General features: G+C 42.9%; 1 protein-coding gene across 1 annotated transcript in view; it reads left to right on the forward strand.

The window, feature by feature from the left end:
- The window catches only part of LOC122555667 (succinate receptor 1-like), a 92753-nt gene that overhangs the window by 72854 nt on the left and 6942 nt on the right, over nt 1–12957 (forward strand). The window lies entirely within an intron of this gene.

The following is a 12957-nucleotide window of genomic DNA, read 5'->3' on the forward strand; positions in this document are numbered from 1 at the left end:
CACTACAGAAGCTCATGTTTGCTCACATGCATGCCAACATTTCCCAATGTCTGTCTCAGATTATAAATTGTCACAACTTCAGATACTATTGTATTCCACCAGAGACCACTGTTCAATAGTAAAGCTTCAAAAATGATATACACGGGCGAAAGTGAAGCAGTTACAATTTTAAAAAATATTAATTTGTTGTATTTATCAAAGTTAGGTATCTCAGTGTTGAGTTGTGCAATAATGCCACTTGCTGGCTTTGTCAACAACACCATGGTCTGTTCTAGCAAAGTTAATTCCATATTGAAACGTTTCCTACTTTGCCCTAAAGTTGTCCTTGAATTTTGAAAGGCTGCTGTTTAAGTGCAAAAATTATTTAGAAGTCCAACTTACCAGGGAGCAGACCTCCCTTCTGAAAAGGGAAAAGTGTTGCTTCATCAACACTTCAAAAAGAATTGCCAACACTCAGCATTTATTTTATACTGATTTAAGGAGCCACCACCATTATTAGTCTTGCCTTCAACTGTCCAGGCCCAAAGATGTGGCATCCCCTTGTTAAATATCAACATCTCTCTACTGCCCTTTCCTTCATTAAGATGATATATAAAACCTATCTCCTCAACCTAGTGTTTGGACAGCTGTCTTAATATTGTCTTCTTTGGCTCCGTGTCAGTGTCCTTTTATACTGCTGTCATGATGTGCTATGTTAAAGGTGCTAAATAAATGTAAATTAGCTCCTGTATTGTAATTATCTGATTCTTATATCTTGGTTCAACTGCTACAGCAACAACTTTCCCTTGAACTCTAAGGTAACAGCTAAGTATGCTCGATGTTAAGGTGGGAACGTATTGTAGATGTTCAGCAGGAGCAAGAGAAAGCAGATTAGGCTGGAGAACCGAAGGAAGGACAGGCAGATTAGATCATGGCAATGCAATTTTCCAGTAGATGCAAATCTGTTATGTCAGCTTGTGTGGACTTCAGTAACAGCCCACAGTCATAGAGTACCCTTGGGATAATGTAACATCTCTCAAAGTGTTTCAAACGCACAGTGGACACCAATTCACACAAGGAGGTATGAGAACATGTGACCAAAAATTTGGTTCTAATGGGTCTCTTAAAGAAGGATTGAGTGGTGGAGAGATTTCAGGAGGGAATTCCAGGACTCTGAGCCTGGGCAGCTGAAAACATGGCCCTCTGTGATGGAGCAATTGAAATTCTGTGTGTTCTAGAAGCTTGAATTGGCGAATCACAAACACCTTGGAAGGTTGTAGAGCTGACAAAATGTATGTTTTATTTGTGATGCTTCCATTGCTGGATGTAATAGCCCAGAGGTACCCAATGTATGGGCACTGAAATAACTCCACAGAGGCTGGTATCCAACACTAAGTCACTCTTTGCTTGCACAGCAACAGTCTTTGACTTTAGTACTATCTCATTCAGAGACAGATACCAGAGTGTTAGAATCTCTTACACGCTCCTTTGAGCCAGGACATATATCAACCAGATTAACAGGTCCAATCAGGGACTTCATATTCTTTGATGTCCAGGTGCTGACCTCCTTACAATCGCTACAAGCATTTGCATCAAAAATTGTCAATTGCTTTGATCAGTGCATGCATTCTTAATTGACAGATCGGATTGTTTGTCTGACTGAACTCCCTGGGTAATTCTCATTTTGATTGATTACAATCCTGGCAAAGTCACGTGGGTTCTGTAATGAACTAGTGATTTCCTCAGCCCATTCCCCTGCCAGAGTTGAATTCAACATGATCTGGGGTCAGAAGGTAACTGGTTCTTTCTTTCCCAGCAAGAATCAAAAGCATGGTGTAATGGTAAAATTACTGGACTAGTAATCCAGAACCCCAGGGTAATCTTTTGAGGGCATAAGTTGGAATCCCACCATGGTAGATGGTACAAACTGAATTTAGTAAAAAGCTATTCTGAAAGTGACCGTGTTGAAAAGTCTATTTCATTTGTACACTTTTCACAGTACTCCTGTATTCATGTACTCAAGTGCATGCGATAATAAAATCTACTTCTATATCTAGTCTACTAATGTCCTTCAGGGAAGGAAATATAACGTCCTCAATAAGATTAGCAATAAATGCTGGCTTAGTCAATAATGCCCACATCCCATGAATAAATAAAAAGATATGGGTCGGGGAATCCAAAGAGGACTATATTGTAATCATCATATGTGATAACCTCCAGCCTGTAAATCTGCTTCTTCTCAAAATTCTGGTCTCCCTGCTATAGGAAAGATGTTGTTAAACTTTATAGGGTGCACAAAAGCTTTACAAGGATGTTGCCAGGATTGGAGGGTTTCAGCTCTAGGGAACAACTGAATAGGCTGGGCTTTCTTCCCTGAAGCATCAGAAGCTGAGGGGTGACCTTAGAAAGGTTTATAAAATTATGAGGGACATGGCTATGGTGAACAGCCAAGGTGTTTTTCCCAGGGTAGGGGAGACCAGACTGAGAGGGCATAGATTTAAGGTGAGAGGGAAAAGATATAAAAGGACTTGAGGGGCAACGTTTTCACGCAGCGGGTGGTGCGTGTATGAAATGAGCTGCCAGAGGAAGTGGTGGAGGCTGGTACAATTACAGCATTTTACAGGCATCTGGACAGGCATATGAATAGAAAGGGTTTAGACGGAGATGGGCAAAGTGCTGGCAAATGGAACTCGGCTAATTTAGGATACTTAGTCGGCATGGATGAGTTGAACCAAAAGGTCTATTTCTGTGCCCTACATCTCTATGACTCTATTAGCTGCTTGCGTTGTCCTGTTAATTCCCATCATATGTCCCAGAAATCAAAGTCTGCTGCCCTTAATTTATCCTCCACTGCCTTGCTTATGTACCAGCTTTCACAGCTATATATTACTATCAACGAGATGTGGCATTTTGATCGTCTAATTCCACTTTCCATGGTGATGTTCTTAAAGACATTCTTGTGAAGATTTGTTTAGTAAGTGTTACATGTCTCCTAACACCTTGATCACTCTCCCCGTCAGATACTATTACACTGCAGGGGGCCATTAGCACAAATGAAAGTAAAACACTGTGGATGTTGGAAAGCTGAAAGAAAAGCAGAAAATGCCGGAGAAAAGGGAACCAGTTTTGAAGTCATGTTGGACTTAAATCTTTAACTCTGTTTCTTCTTTCATAGATGTTGCTAGACCTGCTGAGTTTCTCCAGCCAATTATTATTCAGACCATCATTTCTGCAGCAGCTCTCTTAATATGTGATTTACTTCATATCGTTCTGCTGCCTTCTTCCTGTAAATCTGCATATTGTTCCTTTTCAAATAATCATTTAATCTCCTTACGAATGCCTCAGTTGAATGCCTTGGCTTCAGGCAGCTCAATCCAGATGTTAATCACTCATTGAGTGAAAATGTCTTTTTTGATCTCATATCACTGCGGCAGCCTTTCACTTCCCAATAACTTTACGAGTGGGAGCAGTTTCTACTGATCTGTCCAGATTCCTTCCTGTGTCTGAATACCTCCACCAAGACCCCTGAGACATTCTAAGTACTAAAACTGAAATGATCAGCCCTCAGGTCTGTCTATTAATAGCGTTGCTCATTTACTCTGTGACAACATGTCATTGAGGGAAGGAATAAATGAATGAATTTCCATTGACCTCACAATGCACATCATTCAGTCAATCACAACACTGAGAAATGACAATATGGTGATAGGCTTGAAATCTGCTGTCACACATTCCAAATTGAAAGGAAGTCATAAAGACACAGCGATGCACAGCATGGATCCAGACCCTTTGGTCCAACTTATGCATGCTGAATAGATATCCTAAATTAATCTAGTCTAATTTGCCAGCACTTGGTCCATATCCCTCACAACCCTTCCAATTCATATACCCATTCAGATGCGTTTTAAATATTGTAATTGTACCATCCTCCACCATTTCCTCTGGCAGCTCATTTCATACACGCACCACCCACTGCATGAAAAGGTTGCCCCTTAGGTCCCACTTAAATCTCCCCCCCCCACCCTAAACTTATGCCCTCTATTTCCCTTCCTGAAGAAGAGCTCATGCCCGAAACGTCGATTCTCCTGCTTCTTGGATGCTGCCTGACCTGCTGCGCTTTTCCAGCAACACATTTTCACCTCTATTTCCTAGCCAGTTAGCTGTAATGATTCAATTTTTAACGTAGTCTAGAAAGACGACTCCCCCACCCCAGGGGAAAGACCCATAGCATTTCTCAAAATCTAGAAAACATGGAGGTCGTAATGTATCACTGTTTTAAATCAGTCATCATTTGCCAAAGGTAGCACTAAAATAAATTATTTATGATACTTCCATTTGATGGAATGAAAACAATATAAAATCCTCTGCAATGGTAAAGTCTATGACTCGCCCTTATGTCACATTAATTAGAATCAGGAATTCAGAATTTACATAAGATTGCTGCTGCAACATGTGTATGTCTTGAGTGGGAATGTCACTATGTTAAGAACTGGTTACCCCTTATAATTACACCATTTCTTTGGTGTCAGCATTAATTGCTTACTACAGCTAAAGGTCATTCAATCCATTAAGCCTATTGCATCATGGCAGATCCCTCTATAGACTTGTCCTTCCCTTCTTCAAACACCAGAACCTCTCTGATATATATGCACCTTAATTCTAACTTCTTTCGAATTCCCAATCATAATTGTTCCAACGTGGGTGGCTATGCCTTTGATTGTCTGGTCACTCTGCGCCCTCCTCTATCTCACCTTCCTTCATGAAGACATTCTTTTCCATGATCAGGTTTTTGACCTTCTGAATTACCTTTAGTGGCTCAGAGCCTTATTTTGTTTTAGGATGCTCCTGTGAAGCATCATGGAGCCTTTCACTGCATTAGAGGCACTCTATAAATATAAGTTGTTGTTGGTGCTAAAAAACAACCCATCTCAGTCTTGAAAATTTAAATTGTTCTCAACCACAAGCTTCAGAATTCCAGATTTCCACAGTCCTTTGTATATAGAGTCATAGAGTCAAAGAGATGTACAGCATGGAAACAGGCCCTTCGGTCCAACCCATCCACGTGGACCAGATATCCCAACCCAATCTAGTCCCACCTGCCAGCACCCGGCCCATATCCCTCCAAACCCTTCCAATTCATGTACCCATCCAAATGCCTCTTAAATGTTGTGAAGATTTGAGCTATAGAGAGAGGCTGAACAGGTTGGGGCTGTTTTCCTTGGAGTGTCGGAGGCTGAGGGGTGACCTTATAGAGGTTTACAAAATTATGAGGGGCATGGATAGGATAAATAGACTCCCCCTGGGGTGAAAGTGAGGATTGCAGATGTTGGAGATCAGAGCTGAAAAATGTGTTGCTGGAAAAGCGCAGCAGGTCAGGCAGCATCCAAGGAGCAGGAGAAGGGCTTATGCCTGAAACGTCGACTCTTCTGCTCCTTGGATGCTGCCTGACCTGCTGCGCTTTTCCAGCAACACATTTTTCAGCTCCCCCTGGGGTGGGGGAGTCCAGAACTAGAGGGCATATTAGGATGAGCGGGGAAAAATATAAAAGAGACCTAAGGGGCAATGTTTTCATGCAGAAGGCTTTCCTGCAGAGGGTGGTATGACTAAAGTGATTCTGAAATTCACTTGTTTCTTCCAGCCAAGCTCTAAGGTTAAATAAAACCCAATTGTTCTGTATTCGCCCACAACAGAAAGTAGTTTCTCCACAGCTAAACCCATTGAATCAGTTTTGCATTTCAAATTGTTCCTCTTCTGCCCTCAAGACAAAAGCAAAATAATGTGGTAACTGGAAATCTAAAATTAAAACAAAAACTTTGAGAAGTACTGGTCAGGTGGCATCTCTGGTGGGAACGAGATGACTTCCCATCAGAACTTCCTGACGCGCTGAGTGACTCTAGTATTTCTCTTGCTTCTGTGGTTCCCTTTCTAGACTATGATTGGTTGATGTTAAAAATGGAATCATTACTACTAACTAGATGAGAACAGTGAGGTGGTATGGTCTCATCCAAGCCAACAATTTGTATGATTTAAAAAGGCCAATACTTGGAAATTAAAATGTCCACTTATTGATAAGAGCAGAAGGAAAAAGAGAAGGGCAGGGAGTTTTGCTGCTTTGAGACTGGAGATGCTTTAAGACCTCCTAATGCAGATAGGCTAAGGGTCACTTTGTCATGAGGTGACCAGAGACTATGGTCACTCTGTATTGCATAACTTAGGTGAAGGATGCATATGGAGATGTCCCTGAGTGGTATATATCAATGTTAGCAGTAAACAAACCTGCAACAGATTTTCAAATGAAAGGAATCTATGTACATTATTTTAGTTACATATAAGTAGCACAAACTATTACAAAAATTACAGCTCATGTAGCCCTGTTACCAAAAGGTAAAATCACCATTGAACCTACTAGGTCATAGGGCTGCTCTCTCACTAGAGAGAGGTGTGGTAGTTTAACCTGAGGGTTACCACACCTTAGGTGAGGGGAAAGGTGAAAAGGTGAGTCCTTCCTCACAGCCTCAGCCAATGCGGGAATTGAACCCATACTGTTGGCATCATGCTGCATCGCAAACCAGCCAATTGAGATAACTGATTCCCTACATTTGTTGTTTGTGAAACCCTTTCACTTCAGTGATGTTTTCCATGTGATCCCCCCCATGTCCTTTTATTACTAATAATATCCAAACATCCATGGTTCTGAATGCACTCACCAACTGGGTATGCACAGCTCTGCAAGGGGGCAAAGGTGGGAGAGGCATTTTCTGCCCTCTCCTGTGGCATGTTTAGAGGGTTGAGGGCATTTATTCAGACAGCAGAGGGGTATGCAAGCATTTCGCACCTTCCCATATCCATCAACATTAACAGAGTCAACATTAACAGAGTTAACAGAGTCCAGGGACCCTTCTTCAGAACTGATGGCAGATGGGAAAAGGTTGGTATAAATGCTAAAGATGGGTGGTGTTGAGGGGTGAGGAGTAAACGATAGGTGGGGATGGAGCCCAGAGAAAGAAAGAAAACAATTGGGCAAACAAAGGAATGGGTAAAGTTCAACCTGGGGGAAATCAAGTGTTGTTAATGGGATCATTCGTAGCTGAGCTGACAATGGGTTGGTTGTGGTAGCAGGTGTAAATCGTCCCAGCCTAGGCTGCTCGCCAGTCTTCGAGTTTCTTTGAGGAGAAAGTGAGGTCTGCAGTCAAAGCAGCCACTCCAGTGAAGTGAATTGGTTGGCAGCTCTCACTGGGTGAAATTTCTGTCACTGGTCTTTGGTGAAAGACTGTCAGGGGCCAGTGAAATATTCTGAGACACTTAGTACGGGCCAGGCCCATCCCTACTCTCTCACTGCCAGTTGAGACAGCTCGAGTCCCTCCACTGCATCCTGGCAGAGAATTCCAAACTGCAACCCAAATCTCAGTCCCAACCCTTTATTCTGAGGAGCCCTAATTCAAAACTCCCCAGTCAGAGGAAACATTCTCTCAACAGCCACCCTGTTAATCCCCATGTGGGTTTCAATGGCATTACTCCGAGTTCTTGGGAATGTTGAACTTGTCCGCTTTATCTCTCCTCCTCAGATAGTCTGCTCATCTAAAAAATTAGGAGAAAGAGATGCTGTTTGTGAAGCCCAAACCTCCCTGCCTCTCAACTCGGCACCATCCTTTTGAATTGTCCTACCTGTCCATCTTCCTTCCCCTTCCCCAGCCCCAGCCTCTTCCCATTTATCTCTCAGCCCCCTTGAGCCACACCCTCATTTCTGATGAAGATCTGATGCTCCAAACGTTGACTCTCCTGCTCCTCAGATGCTGAGAAGTACCACACTCTTCAACATTTCAAACATTAGTCTTGTTAGACTCAGCCCCTCTGAAATAAAAATATCTTTCTTCGTGTATGGCAAGAAAACTGTACACAGTACCCCAGGTGTGATCGATAGGTCTAAAGTCCCGATCTTTACTCCTATAGCCCAATCCCTTCCTAATAAAAAGTAAAGTACATTAGGAAGAACCCCTACCCCACTTCGGATTTTAGGATTTCAAATACATCATCTCTAGGAGGGATTGCAGAGGAATTATAGCACTCTAGGGAGTTTCCAGGATAGATACTACTCCTTTATTCCCTCATTTAGTTAAGGAGTTTTCAGAATAGTTGATAAACAAGAAAACGTTATTATGAAGCAGTTTTCTTAAGTCACACCCAATCCTCCACCTTCAACATTGACTCCATCCACTATGGGTACACAGTGTATACTATCTTCAAGATGTGGAGGTGCTGGTGTTGGACTGGGGTGGACAAAGTCATAAGTCACATGACACCAGGTTATAGTCCAACAGGTTTATTTGAAATCACGAGCTTTTGGAACATTGCTCCTTCATCAGGTGAAGCACCCTGAAATCTTGTGATTTCAAATAAATCTGTTGGACTATAATCCAGGCATCATGTGACTTCTGACTTCTACCATCTTCAAAACGCAGAGCAGCAACTTGTCAAGATTCCTTCTACAACAGCTTTCAAACCCATGACTTCTACCACCTACAGGGACAAGGCAGTAGACACAAGAGAACGCCACCACATGCAAGAGTCCCCCCCCCACCCCCAAGCCATAACCATCTTGGTTAGGGACGATGCCACTGTTCCTTCACTCTTGCTGGATCCAAATTCTGGAACACCTTTCTGAACAGCATGTGGGCGTACGAACACCACACAGACTGCAGCAGTTCAAGAAAGCAGCTCACCACCACCATCTCAAGAGCAATTATGGAGGAGCAGTAAATGCTGGCCTTGCTGGTGATGCTTATATCCTATGGTCACATTTTTATAGAAGAATCAATGCATAAAAAATTAAATCGAAAATATCTTTTAAAAAAACGACAAATTTGTGATATTCTGTTTATAACAATTACGAATTTAGTGTTGAAAATCTCGTACATAGAATGATGTAAAATTTACAGAAATTATAATAATGACAATTATGCAAAATAAACAGAACAGGTGTTTCAACCCAGCACAGTGCAAAAAATATTTAAATAATTAAAATATATTTCAAGATATAATTACCTTTTAGTGGTTTAGTAGCATCCTCCCACTCTCTGTCATCTAACCCTCTCAATGCACCTCAGTTCCATACTCCTTCATGTATCTTACACTTTCCTGAAATAAATGTTTTTCTCCTGAAAGAATAAAGACTGTGTTTGCTTCTTCATTTCAGCACAAGTGAACAGTGAGAGCTGTGTTGCTTATATACCACTGAAAAGTAAATTGTGCTTTTTAATTATTTTTATATTTTTTGCACTTAGCTGCGTTGTTCGTGCCAGAGCCAATCAGGTTACAATGGTTAAAAAGAAAGAAAAACCAAGCATGTGCAGTGTGGCAGAGTTCACCTCAAAACGTCTTTTTATAATACAAGTGTCCCATCCTCCAATATGGCAGCAAAGGTGGTAGTATGGTGGAAATCAGGTCAACACCCAGCTCCCCTTCTGTAGCTCAGCAACACTAAGCCAATGGAGTGCACACAAAGAGATCCTACATGAAATGAGTAGGATGAAAGTTCTTCAGAGTAAGCGTCTGGAGCATATCATCTCCAGCAAATTTACCATCAAATGAGATTGTGGAGATTTCCAGGACAGGTCTGTGGGAATAGGATTTGTGTCACAGATCACTCAGGAACTGGGACTTGTAGTAGCAACACATGTGTTGCATTCTTAAACTGCGGATAGTGGTTGTGGAGAGTCCAATTTCCCAACACATGGCTGACCAGCGATCTCTTCCACTTTTACCACCTGCCTACAGCATGTGTTGGACGGAACTACAGGGAAAAGAATTAACCTCTTTAACTGAGTTATAATTACACTTTTCTTGGATTATACTGACTGGATCTCCTGTCAGGGATTGAGATGCGACAGATTGAAATGTGCCTTTTTGGGCTTCCATGATCTTATTGAATGCCTTACTCCTGCTCCTATTTCTCATGGTCTTAGAAGAAATACTAACCTTGGGCTGAATCCTCTGGTTTTGTTTGGCTGCATTAAGCTTTTCGGAGATTGTCTCGCTGCGAGGTCAAACACATTATCTCATTGTATCACACTGAAGTAATTATTGAACCCACTCCTTTGCCAGCTCTCGTGCCTGATTCTAGCCCCATCTTACCACAAGCCATTCCTGGAACAAACCCACCACACAGCCAATATCCCAGAATTCACCAGCATCCTCTGCACTTGTGCGATTTTGAAAAGCCCATCATGCACCCAGGCAAGCAGTGCCAGTTTGGAGCTGCTCGGCACAGCTCCCTTATTTGGCCTGGACGTGGCAGATTGGGATAAGTTAGCAGATTCCGCTGTGCCGGGAGGGACCAGGAGCTCCTGCTGGATGTGACGGTGCCCAGTGAGGACTTCCGCTTTTCTCAGGACCAGGAGTGGAGGCCATAGCACCAGACCTGAGATCGCCATCCAAGTCAGATATACAGTTGGAATACTGCAAACAACTCTGGTCCCTTATCTGGGGAAAGAAATACTACCACTGGAGATAGTCCAGAGAAGGCCCACTGAGCTGATACCAGGTCTGAAGGGATTGTTTTATGAGGAGAGGTTGAGTAGGTCAGGCCTGTACTCATTGAACATAGAACAATACAGCGCAGTACAAGCCTTTTGGCCCTCAATGTTGCGCCGACCTGTGAAACCAATCTGAAGGCTATCTATCCTACACTATTCCATTTTCATCCATATGTTTACCCAATGACCATTTGAATGCCTTTAAAGTTGGCGAATCTACTACTGTTGCAGGGAGTGCATTCCATGCCCCCTACTACTCTCTGAGTAAAGAAACTACATCTGACATCTCTCCTATATCCCTCACCCTTCAATTTAAAGCTATGTCCCCTCATGACAGTCATCATCATCTGAGAAAAAAAGGCTCTCACTGTCCACCCTATCTAACCCTCTGATAATCGCATATGTCTCAATTAAGTCACCTCTCATCCTTCTTCTCTCTAACGAAAACAGCCTCAAGTCCCTCAACCTTCCCTCATAAAACCTTCCTTCCATACCGGTCAACTCTTCTCCCTAGTAACTCTTCTCTGAACGCTTTCCAAAGCGTCCACATCCTTCCTATAATGCGGTGACCAGAACTGTACATAATACTCCAGGTGCGGGCACATCGGAGTTTTGTACAGATGCAGCATGACCTCGTGGCTCCAAAACTCATTCCCTCTTCCAATAAAAGCTAACACACCGTCCGCCTTCTTAACAACCCTATCAACCTGGGTGGCAACTTTCAGAGATCTATGTACATGGATACCGAGATCTCTCGGTTCATGTACACTACCAAGAATCTTACCATTAGCCCAGTACTCTGTATTCCTGTTGCTCCTTCCAAAGTGAATCACCTCACACTTTTCTGCATTAAACTCCATTTGCCACCTCTCAGCCCAGCTCTGCAGCTTATCTATGTCCCTCTGTAACCTGCAACATCCACTGCACTGACCACAACTCCACTGACCTTGGTGTCATCCGCAAATTTACTAACCCATCCTTTTACACCCTTATCTAGGTCATTTATATAAATGTCAAACAGCAGTGGTCCCAAACTCCTTAGAGTTTAGCAGAATGAGAGGTGACCTCATTGAAACATTTAAGATTGAATAAGGGACTTGACAGGATAAATGTGGAAAGTTTATTTCCCCTTTGTGGGAGAGCCTAAAGCCTGAGGGCAACTTTTCAGAGGAAGGGATTGCACAGAGCTGAGAATAAGTTACTCTTTTAAGTGAGTTGTGAATCTTTTGAAGTCTTTACTACTGAGGCTGTCAAGATGATGTTGTTGTACAAGCTGTTATTGTTACATTAGTTTAGTCAATGATATCTGGCTCAAAAATCCATCACCATCCATCAAATACCACCAAACTGATAAATCCAGGTAAATGCTTCTGGTCTCATTAATCCTGACCACATAACCTGTCCCATTGGATCAGCTCATCCATGCTTAAGCTCAGTGTGCAGGGAAAGGTTACTAAGAGGCTTAAATACTGCAATTCACCTTCCACAGTAGGTGTGGAAATACACTGAAGTTTAACCAACTTAGCCAGGCTGATTGTAACAAGGTCAGCCAAGAATATGAGTTCCCTGATTGGGGCTGTTAACCTGGTCCAATCAGGAAGCCCTGGCTGACAGATATAAACAGGAGTGTCAGAAGCTCTCTTCACTCTGAGGAAGTTGGGTCAGTGTCAGGGACTCTCCACCTGGAAACAAAGGGCAGCTAGGTGACAGGATACTGGCCTCTGTGGAGGTATTTCAGCATTACCCATGGCTTTTTTTAATAGCAATCTTGTCTCTGAGTCAAAAGATGTGGATTAAATTGTGGAATTTCAAATTCATACAGTACAGCAGAGGCCCTTTGGCCCTTCAAGTCTTTACTACTATGTTACATCTGCATTAGAAGTAGGTTTACTATCACGTGAACCCAAGTTACAAAAAGACAGGAGTACAGTGAAAAGTGTACAACATCTCCAACACACAGCACCCTCTTAGGTACAAAGTATCAAGGTGCAAACCCTAGGTACAAAAAATAGTGAAAATAAGGAAAAAAGTTACACTATATTACAGATATATATTGTATAAATTCAGAAAATAAGAAATAAAGCGGGGACGGACCAGAGCGGGGACAGACCAGAGTGGGGACAGACCAAAGTGGGGACGGACCAGAGTGGGGAGGGACCAGAGTGGGGACGGACCAGATAGACATTACAGGCTTTCAATAATGGCTGCCAAATGGTTTGACCAGGCTCCACCGGTTCTCAACCAGTAACCATCTGCGCTCTGGTCCATCCCCGCTCTGGTCTGTCCTTGATTTGGTCCATCCCCGCACTGGTCTGTCCTTGATTTGGTCCATCCCCGCACTGGTCTGTCCACGCACTGGTCTGTCCCCGCTCTGGTCCGTCCCCGCACTGGTCTGTCCCCGCTCTGGTCTGTCCTTGATTTGGTCCATCCCCGCACTGGTCTGTCC

The sequence above is a fragment of the Chiloscyllium plagiosum genome, chromosome 13, assembly GCF_004010195.1.
Source record: "Chiloscyllium plagiosum isolate BGI_BamShark_2017 chromosome 13, ASM401019v2, whole genome shotgun sequence".
NCBI classification, from domain to species: domain Eukaryota; kingdom Metazoa; phylum Chordata; class Chondrichthyes; order Orectolobiformes; family Hemiscylliidae; genus Chiloscyllium; species Chiloscyllium plagiosum.